The following is a 16,115-nucleotide window of genomic DNA, read 5'->3' on the forward strand; positions in this document are numbered from 1 at the left end:
CATATTACTCAATACCACCATGTGACTCTTTTTAGTAACATCAAATAGCCTAACTTTTCCAATTTTTTTCTACTTAAAAACATTTATATTTTTACTGCCAACCATAATAGACCATGAATTTGAAACATCTCATTTCTAGGACTGATGCCTGCATGTCATTATCATCTCCTGTCCTTGTCCCTAATAAATGTTTTCCTGTGGGAGCCACATGGCACTCAAAGCTGCCTGCAGTCTTTCCAGGAGGCAAATAATTAGCCACAAAAATAATTCATTTCCAGAGGGAATTTAAATTAGCTACATTTCTCATGCATCTCTCTATGAGAATATAAGTTAAGTAACACTGCTTCAGTTTGGACTTAATTCTGAGCCTTCATTTACTGCTTTAGGCATGAAGAATGGTTTTACCGTGGGGTCAGATGGATTCATCCACATTCACTGATTTTGTTTTTAAAATATATTAAAGTAAGTTACTTACACTAGACTTTTAAAGACAAAAAGCTTATAAGATTAATGGAACATTATTATATAATTATATTTAACAAGTAGTCAAATTAAAGATATAAATATGAATCATGGATATAGGTAAACTCTCAAATGAGTTGATTTCCCCCTCTCCTATTTGTGGACTAATTTGGTATCTAACTCTGTTTCTTTTTACCACTTTATGAGGTTCTATATTTTTCTTATCTCATCTACTAACTAAATTGATCTTACTTTTTGTAGAGCCTCTACCAAGGAAAGGATGTATGCAGACCTCTTATAAACTTACTCTGCAGGTGATTCATTAGGTTTTTTTGTTTTGTTTTCTGCTGTGATTACCAGGTTTGCAATGTTTGGCCAAATCTTCAAGAACTCATTGGTCTCCTATTTTTTTCTTTCTTCCTCTTAAACTATTCCTTCTCTACTTCTCAGACCTAATTTTCCCACCCTTTACTATCTGTACACCATGCACTCTTTTACTACCTTGATTTCTGTTGCCATTGAGTTCTTATATTCCCCTCAGCTGCTTTAGGCCCTATATCATGAATGTGACTACTTTTTTATTGCATCACTAGCTTCTTTGTTGGGGAAATACTCCCTTTATGATGCATTTGGATACCTTATGTCTTCCCAAAGCTTTCTCTCTGTCCTTCACTATTGTAGGAAAAATTATTTATCAAGGCCACTAGAAAAATCTATTTTTGGGGGGTAGAAAACAGCTAGCTTCTATGCAGTTCCACAAGAAGACAGTTCTCATCAAGAAACTAAGAAAAACCTGTACTTATACACTTTCTGTTTCTTTAAATCAAAGTAGCCATATATCAAAGGCCGCAGGCTGGCAGAGTAAAGGAAAACACTCTCTCAGCACTTTTATCTTTAACTCGCTACTGTCCATCAAATATGAGTTATATAATTATAATGGAAGCCATAACAAAATGGAAAATCACAAGTATATAAGAATAAGATATATTAAACTAAACTTTATTTTTAAAATTCCATATTTTCTGTTATACTTTCATTAACTTTCTTTTGGTTTGATTTCATTGAGTGTGTGTGCGTTTGTTTGTTTTTTGTTTTTTGTTTTTTTAATCTTAGATGAACCTGCAGGCAAGATAGTGCCAAATGTCTCAATAACCACCACAGGATGTTGAAATAATTAAAAGACAAATTTCAGGGAGAGAGCTGCAATTACCACACAAGGAATATATTACTGTCAGTAAAGAAAATATAATAAAAAAATCTTATTGCCTGCCTGCCTTCCTCTCTCACCCTTCCTTTTCTTTTCCTTTTTTTTTTTTTTTCTTTGCTTATAAGTGTGGAAATCATTAATTTTGTTCATAATACCTCCCTCCAGTGCTGGTTCTCTTAGGCACATGCCGGGGAGAGTGGCTCAGCTCCATCTCTGCTGAATTTAGCACTGGTTCTGAGACCTGCCTTGACCATGCTTAACTTCTGGATGTAACTTGAAGAGCCAATGGGATGATTGTCCATGTAATTTTCTCTCTATTAATGCAGCAGGGAACAGAACTATCAAAAATGGTAGCTTTTCCATGAGTCCAGGCCAGGGAGTGATGAAGATGACTTGGAGCAAAGGCTCCAATTGACTTAAGAGTCAAGGTAAATGTTAAAAGAAGAAAATTAGAATAACCCATAATGCAAACACCACAGATAATCATTACCATATATATCCCATACAAAGAATAACAACAAAATGACTTACTCTTTTACTTAATAGAAACATCTCTCCAAGGAATTAAATATTCTTCTACAATATAATATTAATAAAGGTCTTACCTCATATGAATATATTCTTTTATATTTTAATTATTTAGTCTTTGTTTTTATTTAAACCTATTTGATTTTTTTCAAACATTTGTAATAAACAACTTTTGATAAGCATCCTACTTTCAAAATATTTACATAAAAATAATTATTTTCTCTGAGGTTAAATTTCTACATGTAGAATTTCTGTGTCAATGCATATGCAAAATAATGTTTTCTTTTATATAAACACATTTTCAAAAATAAAAAAAAATTTCCCTTATGCTAACTACATTAAGTTCTAAGTTTTTCTATACTTTGCTAAAACCAAAAATTACTTTTCCTTAACTATCACCAGTTTTACTAGTAAATAGTTTTAGATTGTTAAATTTATTTGCATTTTTAAAAATAATGGTTAATATATGCATTTTTACATTTTTACTTCTCACTTATTTTGTATTCTCTAGAAGGTATTGTTGCAGAAAACCAGAAAAAATCAAACAACGCTTAGAGAGTTTGGAATTACACTTTTTTTAATATTCACCGGTGGGCTTAGAGAAAAATGAATTCAAATTCTAAGCAGAGCTACAAGCAGAACTTTCCCTTTTATTAAAGAGCCAGCCCTATGTGTGTTTAGTGGCTATCTCACTGGTGGCCTTGAAAACAACACAGTTCTATCCAATTAAAAAATACATCTGGCATGGCATGAGAGTATGGGCATATCTAGTCTCTGCCTACAAGGTCAGACAGCTAAGTTTATCTTCCTTATTATTCAAGCAGGCTAGAAAGCAAAGGTATTTTTTCAGAATAAGGGGCTGTTTAAAAAATAGCAGAGTTGATTTTACAGAATAAGGGACTATCTAAACAGCAGAGAATTTCAAACAGTAGTTTTACAAAATACGGGTTAGCCTTCTCAGTATGATAAAACCATAAACATTGTGTTATGTTTTGGCAAGTATAATAATACTAGAGGTCTGGTGCACGGATTCATGCACCAGTAGGGTCCCTCAGCCTGGCCTGAGCCCTCTTGCAATCTGGGACCCCTCAGGGGATGTCAGATAGCCAGTTTCGGCCTGATCCCTGCAGGCCTGATGCAGACAGAAGGGAGCCTGATCCTGTGTGTTAAGCGTCTGTCCTCTGGTGATCAGTGCACATTATAGCGACTGGTTGTTCGGTCGGTCGCTTTAGGCTTTTATATATATAGATGTAACAATATTTTCCTAAGGAGAGACAGTAAGAGGAAACTTTCTTCCTTTTGGAAAGAAAATGTTGAACTACTCTGGAAACGAAGATACTTAATCATATAATATATATGCTAATGTAATATAGACAGTCAACTTCTCCCTTAGGCTATAAAAATAAGATATAATATAAATTGTATTTTCACTAACATATCTTTTCATTATCTTTGAGAGATTTTCTAAATATAAAGACAAAAGTGGTTTCTATTTTTATGCTTGCTGATAGTGTCATATTTTTATTTGATCAAAACTAGTATTAAATTTATCAAAGCAAAATAAATTTGTTTAATTTATTCACAATAAATTTGTTTTAATATTTCATTATTGAATTTTAGTAATGTGGAACTACTTTCTCTCCAGAGAGCAGAATCACCACCATAAAACCACAAGTGTCATTTAATAAAATTCAAAGTAGCTCATTTTCATAATACCATTAGTCATAGGATCAAACCAGTCATCAGAAAAACTAAATTCTAACAGAGATTTTTAGAAATCTAGGTGATAATTATATGATTCCTTTTTTGGTAAGAATATAATTGAAATAGAAAATGTAAGTTTGAGAAAATAAAAAGAAAATTGAGGTAAATTTGGGTAAGTTGCAATGTATTTGCTAAGCTGCTTTGAGCAAGATAAATGAAACAAAGGCACAGGTCATCAAAAATTTTGTTTGAACCATGAATAGAAGAAAAAAGAGCAAGAGACTATTACATATTATGAAACATAGCCACATCTCAAATCTGTATCTTCATCTAAAGATCACAACCCCCAAAACAAAATCAAATTCTTAGTAGCTATTTATTTGAGATAATCAAATTCCATGAGTGGGAGCTAGACATGCCAAAATGTTTATATAGAGATATAAATATTTATACAATCTTTTCTTTCTCAATCACTTTCTTTTATTTCATGCAGTAGAGCTATGCTAACACTTGTCATACTTTACATCCCTAAAAATCAATTCCCAAGCCCTGGTCTAGCAAATCTCTTGTTTCTTCCATCTTTATCTCTGCTGATTCTGTGCTAAAATGCTAGAAATAAGTTGTTTCTCAAGAAAGGATTTGCCTCAAATTTAAGTAGGGGAAGAAAATGATTTGGCCAAGCCAAAATCCTCTTTTGCAGGAGGATCACAGAGGCCATTAGTAATGGCTGTTCTGTATAAGCACATATTCCTTTAACTGGGGAAGGGGACAATTACAATTTCATATTCAAGGAGATCTCTAAATATTGTCATATAAAAAGGCAAAATTAATCATTTATATCCTACCTACAGAGTCCAACATGTGCTTCATACCAAGAACCATAAATCAGAATTGGGAATATAAAAGCTAATAACTTCTCTAGAATAGGAACAAAATGTTACACAAACCAGAAAAAAGTATTTCAGAAAACTACTAGTAGGTCTCATCATTTGTCTTCATTATCTTATTAACATTTAGAGTTTAACACACCTATGAGAGAATGATATGTGAGAATTAAAATAATTATGTATAAAAATAACTAAAAATTTGGATAAATGTCATCATGGGTATATTAGTTTTTAAAAAATGGGTATATAAGCTAAAATAACCAGTAACCTGTATCTACACAAATAAAAGAGAAACATGCAAATTAACCATCACTCCGCTACACCCACAAGCCACGCCCACCAGCCAATCAGGAGTGAGTATGCAAATTAACCCAACCGAGATGGCGGCTGGCCACAGAGCTGGAGCAAGCAGGAGGCTAGGGTTGCCCTGGCAATGGAGGAAGCCAAGCTTCCCGCCCTGGCCAGCCTTGGCCTCTGCTCAAGGCTATTTAAGTTTCAATTATTGAAGATAAATAAATCCTAGATACTTGCTTCTAGCCGGCCCTGGCCTCTGTTCAATGAGGCACTGAAAAAAAAAAAAAGCAAAAAAGGAGGGGCTGGGACCTTGGGTCACTGGAGGGTGATCAGGCCAGGATGGGACAGCAGGGGCCATAGGGGATAAGCAGACCAGCAGGGGGGGCCAGTTGGGGGTGAGCAGTCCATCAGTGAGGGTTAGTTGGAGGTGAGCAGGACAGTGGGGAAGGAAGGTGGGGGCGAGCAGGCCAGCAGGGGTGAGTTGGGGGTGAGCAGGCTGGCAGGGGGGGCAGTTGGGGGTGATCTGGCTGGCGGGGCGGCATTTGGGGGCAAGCAGGCTGGCGGCGGGGGGCAGTTGGGGGCGAGCAGGCTGGCAGGCAGGCAGGTGAGCGGCTGGAGCCAGCAGTCCCAGATTGTGAGAGGGATGTCCGACTGCCAGTTTAGGCCCGATCCCTGTAAACCAGCAGTAGGACATCCTTCGAGGGGTCCCAGATTGAAGAGGATACAGGCCGGGCTGAGGAACACCCCCCACCCTCCGTGCATGAATTTCGTGCACCAGGCCAATAGTGTATTTATAAAATAAAATCAAGTTTATTTCTCACAGAATCTACCACAGCCTGGGCAATCTGGAATTCATGTGCTAATTCAGAGAGTCAGGACTCTTCTATTGTGGAGCCATTACCTTCACAAAGCACAAAAGAGGAGAATTTGAAGAGCATTTCTTTTATTTATCATGGACATGTAGTGCATTTATCCTGCTCACATTTCATTGGCCAGAGCTAATCTCTTGGCCTTATCTAAATTCAAGAAGGCAATAAAGTGTTTTTTAAATATATTTTTATTGATTTCAGAGAGGAAGGGAGAGGGAGAGATAGAAACATCAATGATGAGAGAGAGAATCATTGATCAGCTGCCTCCTACACGCCCCCCACTGAAGATCAAGATCACAACCCCACATGTGCTCTTGACCAGAATCGAACCCAGGACCCCTCAGTATGCAAGCTGACACACTATCCACTGAGACAAACTGGCTAGGGTAAGTATAGTTTTCTATGTGTAAACAATGAATAAATAAAGAACAATTTGTGGTAAATATCCAGCATAAGTTCAGCTAAAATGGAAATATATTGTTTAATTATAATGAGAATTTATGCATTTATAAAAATAACAAATTTTCATAAAATACATAGAATTATACATACTATTGGAATTATATGCCAATATATCAACAGTGACTTACAGATGAAGGAATTGTTTTTGACTTGTTTTATCATTTTGAGTTATTTTTGCACAGTATTTTATAATTTTCAATTATAAACAAGTATAATATATACACATATAATTACAATGTATATGTAATTATTTATATATTTGTATTTGTGTACATATATGTATATATAGAGAGTGAAAACATGACTTTGTTTTTCTCTCTCAACTTAATTTATTAAATATGAATTTGAACAAATGCTTTTATGTAGCTTACTTTGATTTATTTTGGAAAATTGCCCTTTCAAATACTTAATAGTCTACAAAAATTATAATTTTTGCTATCAATGACCTGATTAATTCATTGATTTTTTTTTCAGTTGATATTTATAAATGTTTTCTTTGTGCCGGGAAATATCCCAATACTGAGGATTTTACAGTGAAAAAAATTATGTCCCCATGGAATTAATTTCCAGTGAGAAAAAGACATAACATAGATACATAGATGAGAAAAATAGGTAAAATATATAGAATGCTAAAGGTGAATTTTGATCTCTGTTATCGTAAAACAGGTAACAAGAGATAGATGTTCAAAGGTGGTAGAGGGAGGGAATTCAATGTTAAATAGTCTGGTGAGTAAAGGTCTTTTTATTAAACTGATTTCTGAGTAAAGAATTTAAGATTATGAGGAAGTCAGGCCACATGAGTGTCTTTAGAGAGAGTATTCCTGACAAAGAGACCAGTGAAAAAAGTTCCCTGAATCAGAACACAGATGAGTGTTCCAGAGCAATGAAACTGGTGAGGCCAAAGGAGAAAGACCTAGAGTCGGAGAAGTCAGGCATGTGGCAATGTGTTCTCTGGGTCTTGAGCATAGCTTTTTTAGTTGAAAAGTTCTAAGAGTGTTGTAAGCAGAAGAGAGCATATGTGTTCTGGATCACTCTGGCTTCTGTGTGGAAACATATAAAGAGGGCCAGGAGCAGAAGCAGGGAGATCAGTTAGAAGCAAAAATCCAGATAAGCAATGATGATCCTTCCAAATAGAGTAGTGGCATTGAAGTTGGTAGGAAATGGTCAGATTATTCATTCATTTTGAAGGCACTTTCCAAGGGATTTGCTGACATATCAGACATAGAATTTGAGAAAAAGACTTGTTCCCTTGAAAGAATAGAATTCCCTTTTACTTAGAAGGAAAGACTATGAAGACAGGCTTGAGGCAATAAATCAAGAGGTGTTTTGCATATGTTAAGTTTGGAGTCCATACAAAATAACAAAGCAAAGGTGATCAAACAGCAACTGAATACACTAGTCTGTAATTTCAGGAAGAGAGAATTGCCATGAAATTACAATAATAGTATGAATTAATGCATATGTTGTACTTGTTATATGCCAGGAAAAGGTTTTTTTCTATTATGTGTGTGAGTGATTTATTGCATACAAAATTTCCATGAAATGTAGGCAACATTATTATCAACATTGTACAATGAGGCAATTGAAGAACAAGGAAGTTAAGTATTTGTTTCAAGGACAAAGAGCTAGTAATGAATATTGAGAGTCTGTGTTCTATTAGCCCCACTATCTGCCTCTCTTGGTAACTAATCATCATATTGCTAGTATTTAAAGCCATAAAACTGAATGAGATCCCAAGAAAGTCAGGCAAGAATGGAATACATCAAAGACTGAGCTCTAGAGCACTCTAGAATTAAGAGTTAAGGATGTTGAGGAAATATAGCCCTGATGGTGGGAAAAAGAGACCTTATATGAAAACAAGTTGTATTAACTTAGAAGCAAAGATAATGTTTCAAGGAGAAGTATGTGAGCAATGATTTCAAAAGATGCTGATAGGTCAAATAAGAAAAATTCTGAACTGATTTTTTGACTTAGTAGTATGGAAGACATTGGGAACCTTGACAAGATTATATCCAATGAAGGGACAAGAGTGAACTTCAGAGGAAGAGGAAGTGAAGACAAGGAATATAGACAATTTTTTTCTAAATATATTTTATTGATTTTTCACAGAGAGGAAGGGAGAGAGATAGAGAGCTAGAAACATTGATGAGAGAGAAACATCGATCAGCTGCCTCCTGCACACTCCCCACTGGGGATGTGCCTGCAACCAAGGTACGTGCCCTTGACCGGAATCGAACCTGGGACCTCTCAGTCCGCAGGCCAATGCTCTATCCACTGAGCCAAACCGGTCTTGGCTAGACAATTTTTTGAATAGTTATTTTGTAAAGCAGAAAAATAGATAGCAGATAGAAGGGATGTTAGGGTCAAGAAAGGAATTTTTGTTTGTTTGCTTGCTTTTTAAGTTAAAATAATAAGCCACTGTTTTGGTATCTTCCTAAGATGGAATATATAGGTACAGATACAAGGAGGTGTTAGGAATGGAGGAAGTTATCCTATTTTATCTATTACTAGAGGCCTGGTGCATGAAATTCATGCATGGGGTGGGGGTGTCCCTCAGTCCAGCCTGTACCCTCTCCAATCTGGGACCCGTTGAGGGATGTCCGACTGCCCGTTTAGGCCCGATCCTAAGATTGGGCCTAAACGGGCAGTCGGACATCCCTCTCACAATCCAGGACTGCTGGCTCCCAACTGCTTGCCTGCCTGCCTTCCTGATTGCCCCTAACCGCTTCTGCCTGCCAGCCTGATCACCCCCTATCCACTCCCCTGCCAGCCTGATTGATGCCTAACTGCTCCCCTGCCAGCCCGATTGCCCCTAACTGCCCTCCCCTGCAGGCCTGGTCACCCTTAACTGCCTTGTCCTGCAGGCCTCGGTCCCCTCCCCCCCTAACTGCTCTCCCCTGCAGGCCTGGGTCCCCACAAACTGCCCTCCCCTGCAGGCCTGGGTCCCCCCAACTGTCCTTCCCTGGAGGCTTGATTGATCCCAACTGCCCTCCCTTGCAGGCCTAGTCCCTCCCAATTGCCCTCCCCTGCTGGCCATCTTGTGTCCACATGGGGGCAGCCATCTTTGACCACATGAGGGCAGCCTTCTTGTGTGTTGGAGTGACAGTCAATTTGCATATTACTCTTTTATTATTATTATTATTAGATAGGATTTCCATGAATAAGAATTGTTGTAGTAGTATATAGAAATGTTTAAAAATGCTTTTAAAATGTCTAAAATGTTAAAAAGATTTTAAAATGTTTGAGTTAACTTTCTTGAAACTTAAAGTGTGATATTAAATACACATTTTCCATTGCCTTGAAGCATATGTACCCCATAGATAAGGATTTAAACTTCAGTTACTAACTCAGAGTGACTTGTTAAGATAACGATTTGTGTGAGTGTTATACTCTCTCTAGATAACCACATGTAGCCCCACACCCTGTTTGAGATTTACATGTGTGCATTGAAGTAATTCATTGATAGCCACCTGAACTGCTACGGGTATGAAACAGGCTTTAAAAATGGGTCCTGGCCAGCTAACGGTGCTCACCTGTCGAGACAGCCACAAAGGCACGTCCTTTTGTCAGTCTGGCAAGCGACGCTGCTCCACACTCCTCTCCCTGCCAAAGGACAGAAGAACGGCTAGTACCTCCCAATCGAGATGCGACCGAGCTCTCCGGTGAGGAAGGCTGGACCCCTGCAACTGGACCAGACCAGGCCAGCTGCCAGACCCCAGAGAACAGCACCACCGGGATCCCATTATCCTGTACCCGCAGCATCAGGAACTTAGATAAGTAATAAAATGCTATATGATCCGAAGCCGGTTTGGCTCAGTGGATAGAGCGTCGGTCTGTGGACTGAAAGGTCCCAGGTTCGATTCCAGTCAAGGGCATGTACGTTGGTTGAGGGCACATCCCCGGTGGGGGGTGTGCAGGAGGCAGCTGGTCGATGTTTCTCTCTCATCGATGTTTCCGGCTCTCTAGTCCCTCTCCCTTCCTCTCTGTGAAAAATCAATAAAAATATATTTTAAAAAAATGCTATATGATTTACTACTGCATATATTTCATGTGATATAATTCCTCTGACAATTAGTTGAATCATTTTGTGTACGCTTAAACTTAAAATTATAACTTCTTATCTTGGTCCTGCTTGTGTAAAGTAGCCTCTTAGCTAGCAATTACTTGAATATCCCAACACCTGCATGGTTAAAGTTTATCAAAAGGGACGCCTTAGATAAACACCCCAGATCCTTTCCCGGGATCTACTTGGGACCGAATGACTCAAAAATCTAAGAATAATTCAGAGTTGAAGATATGCGGAAAGGAATGAGTGGGTGAAAGAATAGACTGGGGATGTCTACTCTGAAATCTAGGCAGCATTTGGGGTCAACTTTACCCCTAAAGGAGGCTATATAAATTATTCTATGCAGAGATACAACTCATCATCTAACAGATGGCCCAAAACTCAAAAGTTTGATCTTAAATTATTTGAGGGTGGCATGAAGAAGACAAATTCACCCATGCTTTGTCAATAGAACTTTTTTTAAAAAAAGGTACAATACTAATGAAGAGTAATTTACCAGTACTTAGAAAAATCATATATGAATTTTGACCCAGCAAGCCAACTTTTATGAAATATTACCAAATATATAAAAAGGTCTATGCATATGGTTATTTATTGTTGTATGATTTGTAATTGTGAATGTTCGGAAACAATCCAAATATCTATATGAATGCAGGATTAGTTGAACAATCCATGGTTCATCCACACACTGAAACATTCTGTCAGCTTAAAAAATGAAGGGGAAATCTTTATACATTGACTTGGAATAAGATGCAGGTAGAATTGTAAAGTGAAAAGGCAGAGTACATAGCAATAAATATTGCATGCTATTTTTTTCTGTAAGAAAGAGGGAGGGGAGTGTATATATGTAAATTCACTCATATACATATATATTTGATTTTAAAAATATTAGAAGGGTAAATAGAATAAATGCAAATGCCATTTTATAGAGGTAGAAAAGAAAAGATAGAGGAGAAAGATAAAATTGAGGACCCACATAACAATCTTTGATATTTAGTATTGACTATTATAATTTATGCACATTTTATATATGCAAAAAATAAAATTTTATCAAAAGAAATGCTGACACTAAGATAAATGAATATCTACATGGTAAAAAATGCAAAGTTTAAATTTAAAAAAAATTCTAATAAGTATGCAACAATATATTTTAATGGAATTATTATATTTTTGAGTTTGAATGATTATTTTTTAAATACCCTTGAAATGATATTATATTAGTTTTAGATTTACCACTCAGTGATTAGACATACAACTTACTAAGTGACCACCCCAATAAATCTAGCACACATCTGACACCAGACATAGTTATTATAATACTAGCGGCCCAGTGCATGGATTCATGCACCGGTGGGGTTCCTCAGCCTGGCCTGCAGGGATCAGGCTGAAACTGGCTCTCTGACATACCCTGAGGGGTTTCAGATTGTGAGAGGGTGCAGGCCAGTTGGAGGGACCCCACTGGTGCACGATCAGGGCCGGGGAGGGACAGCAGGAGGGCTCCAGGGCATGTCGGGCCTGTCTCGCCCAGTCCCAATCAGCCGGACCCTGGCAGCAAGCTAACCTACCAATCGGAGCATCTGCCCCCTGGTGGTCAGTGTGCGTCAATGGTTGAATGGTCTATTCCCTATGCTATACTTTACAACCCTGTGACAATTCTGTAACTAGCAATCTGTACTTCTCAATCCCTTCACCTTTTTCACCCTTCCCCTCTCATCTGGCAACTGGCAAAACATTCTCGGTATCTATAAGTCTGCTTCTGTTCTACTTTTTTCATTTATTTTGTTTTTTTAGATTCCACATATAAGTGAAATCATATAACATTTGTCTTTCTCTGTCTGATTTGTCACTCAGCATAATACCCTCTAGGTCCATCTATATTTTTGCTGATGACAAAATTTCATTATTTTTTATGGCTGAGTCATATTCCACTGTATGCATGCACCACTTCTTTCCCCATTCATTTACTGATGGACACTTAGGTTACTTCCATGTTTGGGCTATGGTACATAGCGCTGCACTGAACATATGGTGCATATATCTTTTCAATTTAGTGTGTTGGGTTTCTTTCGATAAATTGCTGTATCCTTTTTTTGTCTCTTGTTATATACTCTTTGTTTTAAAGTTTATTTTTCTGGTGTAAGTGTTGCTACCCTAGCTTTTATGTTTGTTTATTTCAATTTTCATGAAATATATTTTCCTATCACTTTACTTTTAGTCTCTGTCTTTCAATATAAATGGAGTTTGTTGTAGGTAGCACAAGGAAGAATTTTGTTTTGTTATCCATTAAGCCTCCATATGTCTTTTGATTGGAGCATTTAATCCATTTTCTTTAAAAGTAATTGTTGAAAGATATGTAATTATTGCTATTTTTATCTTTCTTTTTTTTTTATTTTTTTTAATTTTATTGTTGACAGTATTACAGATGTCTCCCATTTTCCCCCTTTTTCCCACTCCATCCAACCCCCACCCTACCCCAGGCCTTCCCTACACTATTGTCTATGCCCATGACTTATGAATATATGCCTATATGTTCATTGGTTAATCTCTTTCAATCTCCTCCACCAGTATCCCCACTGACATCTGTTATTTTGTTCCAGGCATCCATGCCTCTGGATCTGTTTTGTTTGTCAGTTTATTTCGTTCATTAGATTCCACAAATATGTGAGAACCTGTGATATTTGTCTTTCTCTAACTGGCTTATTTCATTCAGCATAATAGTATTTTTACAGCACCATGGCACTCCATTGTATAAATGCACTACCGCTTCTTTATCCACTCATTTGCTGATGGGTACTTGGGCTGTTTCCATATCTTAACTATTATAACCATTATAAATAACACTGTTATGAACATAGGGTGCATATATTCTTTCTGATTGGTGTTTCAGGATTCTTAGGATATATTTCCAGAAGTAGGATCACTGGGTCAAAAATTCCTTGTAATATGTTTTTGTTTCTTTGTTTTTTGTCTCCTCATTTTGACAGCATTGCTTTTTGTTTGTTTGTTTCTATGTATTAGATAGAGCTGCTATGTCTCACAGGCTTGGTAGAGTGGCCTTATGTAAGATGTGTCCTATAAGGTCCAGTGGCACAGCCTCCTCGATCACCCTAGTGGTGCCCATTGAATCCACGATTTCAGTGTGTTGCTTGTGGAGATGATTGGGTGGTTCTGAATTGGCCTGAACCTGTCTAACAGGTGAGCTCAATCTAGAGCCATCTGGGAGGTGCAAGTCAATGTCTGCCACTACCTGTGCTCTGCCTGGGGACACCTGCCATGAGCTATAAAACAATCTGCAGATGGTTGCTACTTGTGATGGGATTAGAAGTGACCTGGAGAGTCCAAGCTGTAAACCAAGATCAGCTATCACTAGTGCTGAGCCTGGGACCACATAGCAAGAGGTAGAGGCTGTGCTGAGGCCAGACATTGCTTCTTTGAGAGTCCAAAGCATGAGCTAAGACAGGACATATGTATGGAAAATCCACTGGAAATGGCTTGGCTGGGCCCAAAGATTGGGTGGGGCAGAGTCTCATAGGTTCACCAGGGCAGGGAGAATAGTGTGAAGCAAATTGATGGAGACTTAGATCTAGCACCAGCACTGGCTCTGTTGAGGGTAGGGCTCATCAAAAATAAAATAGTCTCCACCAATACTTCTTTCTGAAAGAAAGCTTTTCTCCAGCTCTCATCCTGATGTACAACAATTCAGTTTCTCCCCATATGTCCCCACTGCCTTTCGAGCTGCTGCCCCAGAAATCTATGTGTGGCCCTTTAACCTTTTGCACTCAGATGTTGAGTGTGACTTGACATGGTTAGCGTCGAGATTAAAATTACTCTTTGAATGTATCAATAATTTGAAATATAAAAAAATCCAAATAAATAAGTTGGTATGAAAAGAAACTCCAGTTTTTTATTCTACTGCCGCGCTTTGTAAAATCTGGGGTATTTAAAAAATTAAATCCTGAGTAGAATAAAGGAATTGAGAAAAAAGCAAGCGAATGCAAAGGGTTAAGAGGAATGCCTGAATCTCTAACAGCCCTGTCCCTCACTCAGCCAAAATCCCTTATGTTTTTGTTTTTTTTAATTGAGAATATTTTTTATTGTCTAAAGTTTTACATATGTCTCCTTTTTCCCCAATTGACATCCCCCTTAGCCATTCCCACCCCAGGCAAGCCCCAACCGTCTCAGTGTCTGTGTCCATTGGTTATGCTAATATGCATGCATACAACTCCCCTTATGGTTTTTATAGCCAGAAGTTATGGGGACTTCTCTTTCTGGCACTGGAATCTTGAGATGGGGGGGAGGGGGACTGATGAACCAGTGGGACCCCTTGATCTTCAGAGGGAACCTCCACAACTGAGACACGCTTCCTGATTTTTATCCTCCAAATGTAGCTGTGGCACCAGCCTGTTCAGTATCTCTGCCCATCCTACCAGTCTGATATGGCTTCTTCTTAACATCCTTGGTTATAGGACTGTTTCAGCTAGATTTCAGATGGTTCTGAATGATGGTTGTTCTGTAGTATAGTCACAATTTTGATGTGGTTGTGGTAAGGTTTAAGTACCACATTTACCTACACTGCCATCTTGACTGGAACTTCCTATTTATTTTTCTTAAGGGAACTTTAGTTTGCATTTCTGTTATTATAGCAAAGTGCATATTTTCTTATACATACAAATCCTTTTACATATTTTTTAATGTGGTGCAATTATTTGTTCCTTGAGAAAATTTTCTGTCATGTAGTAGTCTTGATTTTTAGGATGTTTTCCTTATATTAGAGATAATTGCCTTCTGTCTGTGACATACAGTGCAATTTTCCCCACCAGTTTATTTGCTTTGTAAATTTGTTTATATTTATTTGTTTGTTTAAACTATTTTTTTCACTACTGCAGATTTTTCAGTCATACTTAGGAAGCTTTTTCCCATGCTTAAATTTTGAAGTAGTTAACTTGTTTCTCTTATAGTCTCTTTATGATCTCTCTCTCTCTCTCTCTCACTCTTGCTCTAGCTCTTTGCTCTTGCTCTCACTCCTTGCTCTCTTTCTCTTTTCTTTACTCCTTCTTCCTTCCTTTCACTGCCAAAGCAAATATTGCACCTGCCATAGTTATATATACAATTCAAACTTTTTTCAAGGCAGTTTGACAGGGAAGAGAAGCTCCACTAAAACAAACAGCTGGAAAGTGTTTAAGAATTTAAGAGCTGGGGCATAAAAATCATAGGCCACGTGTATTTGCTAATTGGCCTTGCCAACACAGAAAATGGAGATATGTATTAATAAGGCTATTCCAAATATACAAAATTTTAAATAATTAGATGATTGTATGAGCTTAATTTTTTTTAAGTTTTACGATATGCTTTCTCTCCTAAAAGCTATTTCTGGCTTTGCCTCTAATGATAATTATTAACAGATATATAAAAACATCATTTTCCTATATATAGGAGTGTTTTTATAAAGGTCAGTAAAAATAACCATTAATTTAAGTGCAAAATTTGTTTTTATGTTGCTGAGGAATACAACTGATAAATAGTCATGATACTATTTATCTGTCCAAACACTTTTTTAATTCTTTAAGGATCACTCAAGAAAATTAGAAAAGTCATAGCTTTTCTGCTTCATATTGTCATAGATTTACCTGAACAAA

Source organism: Eptesicus fuscus, chromosome 8 (genome assembly GCF_027574615.1).
Source record: "Eptesicus fuscus isolate TK198812 chromosome 8, DD_ASM_mEF_20220401, whole genome shotgun sequence".
NCBI lineage: Eukaryota > Metazoa > Chordata > Mammalia > Chiroptera > Vespertilionidae > Eptesicus > Eptesicus fuscus.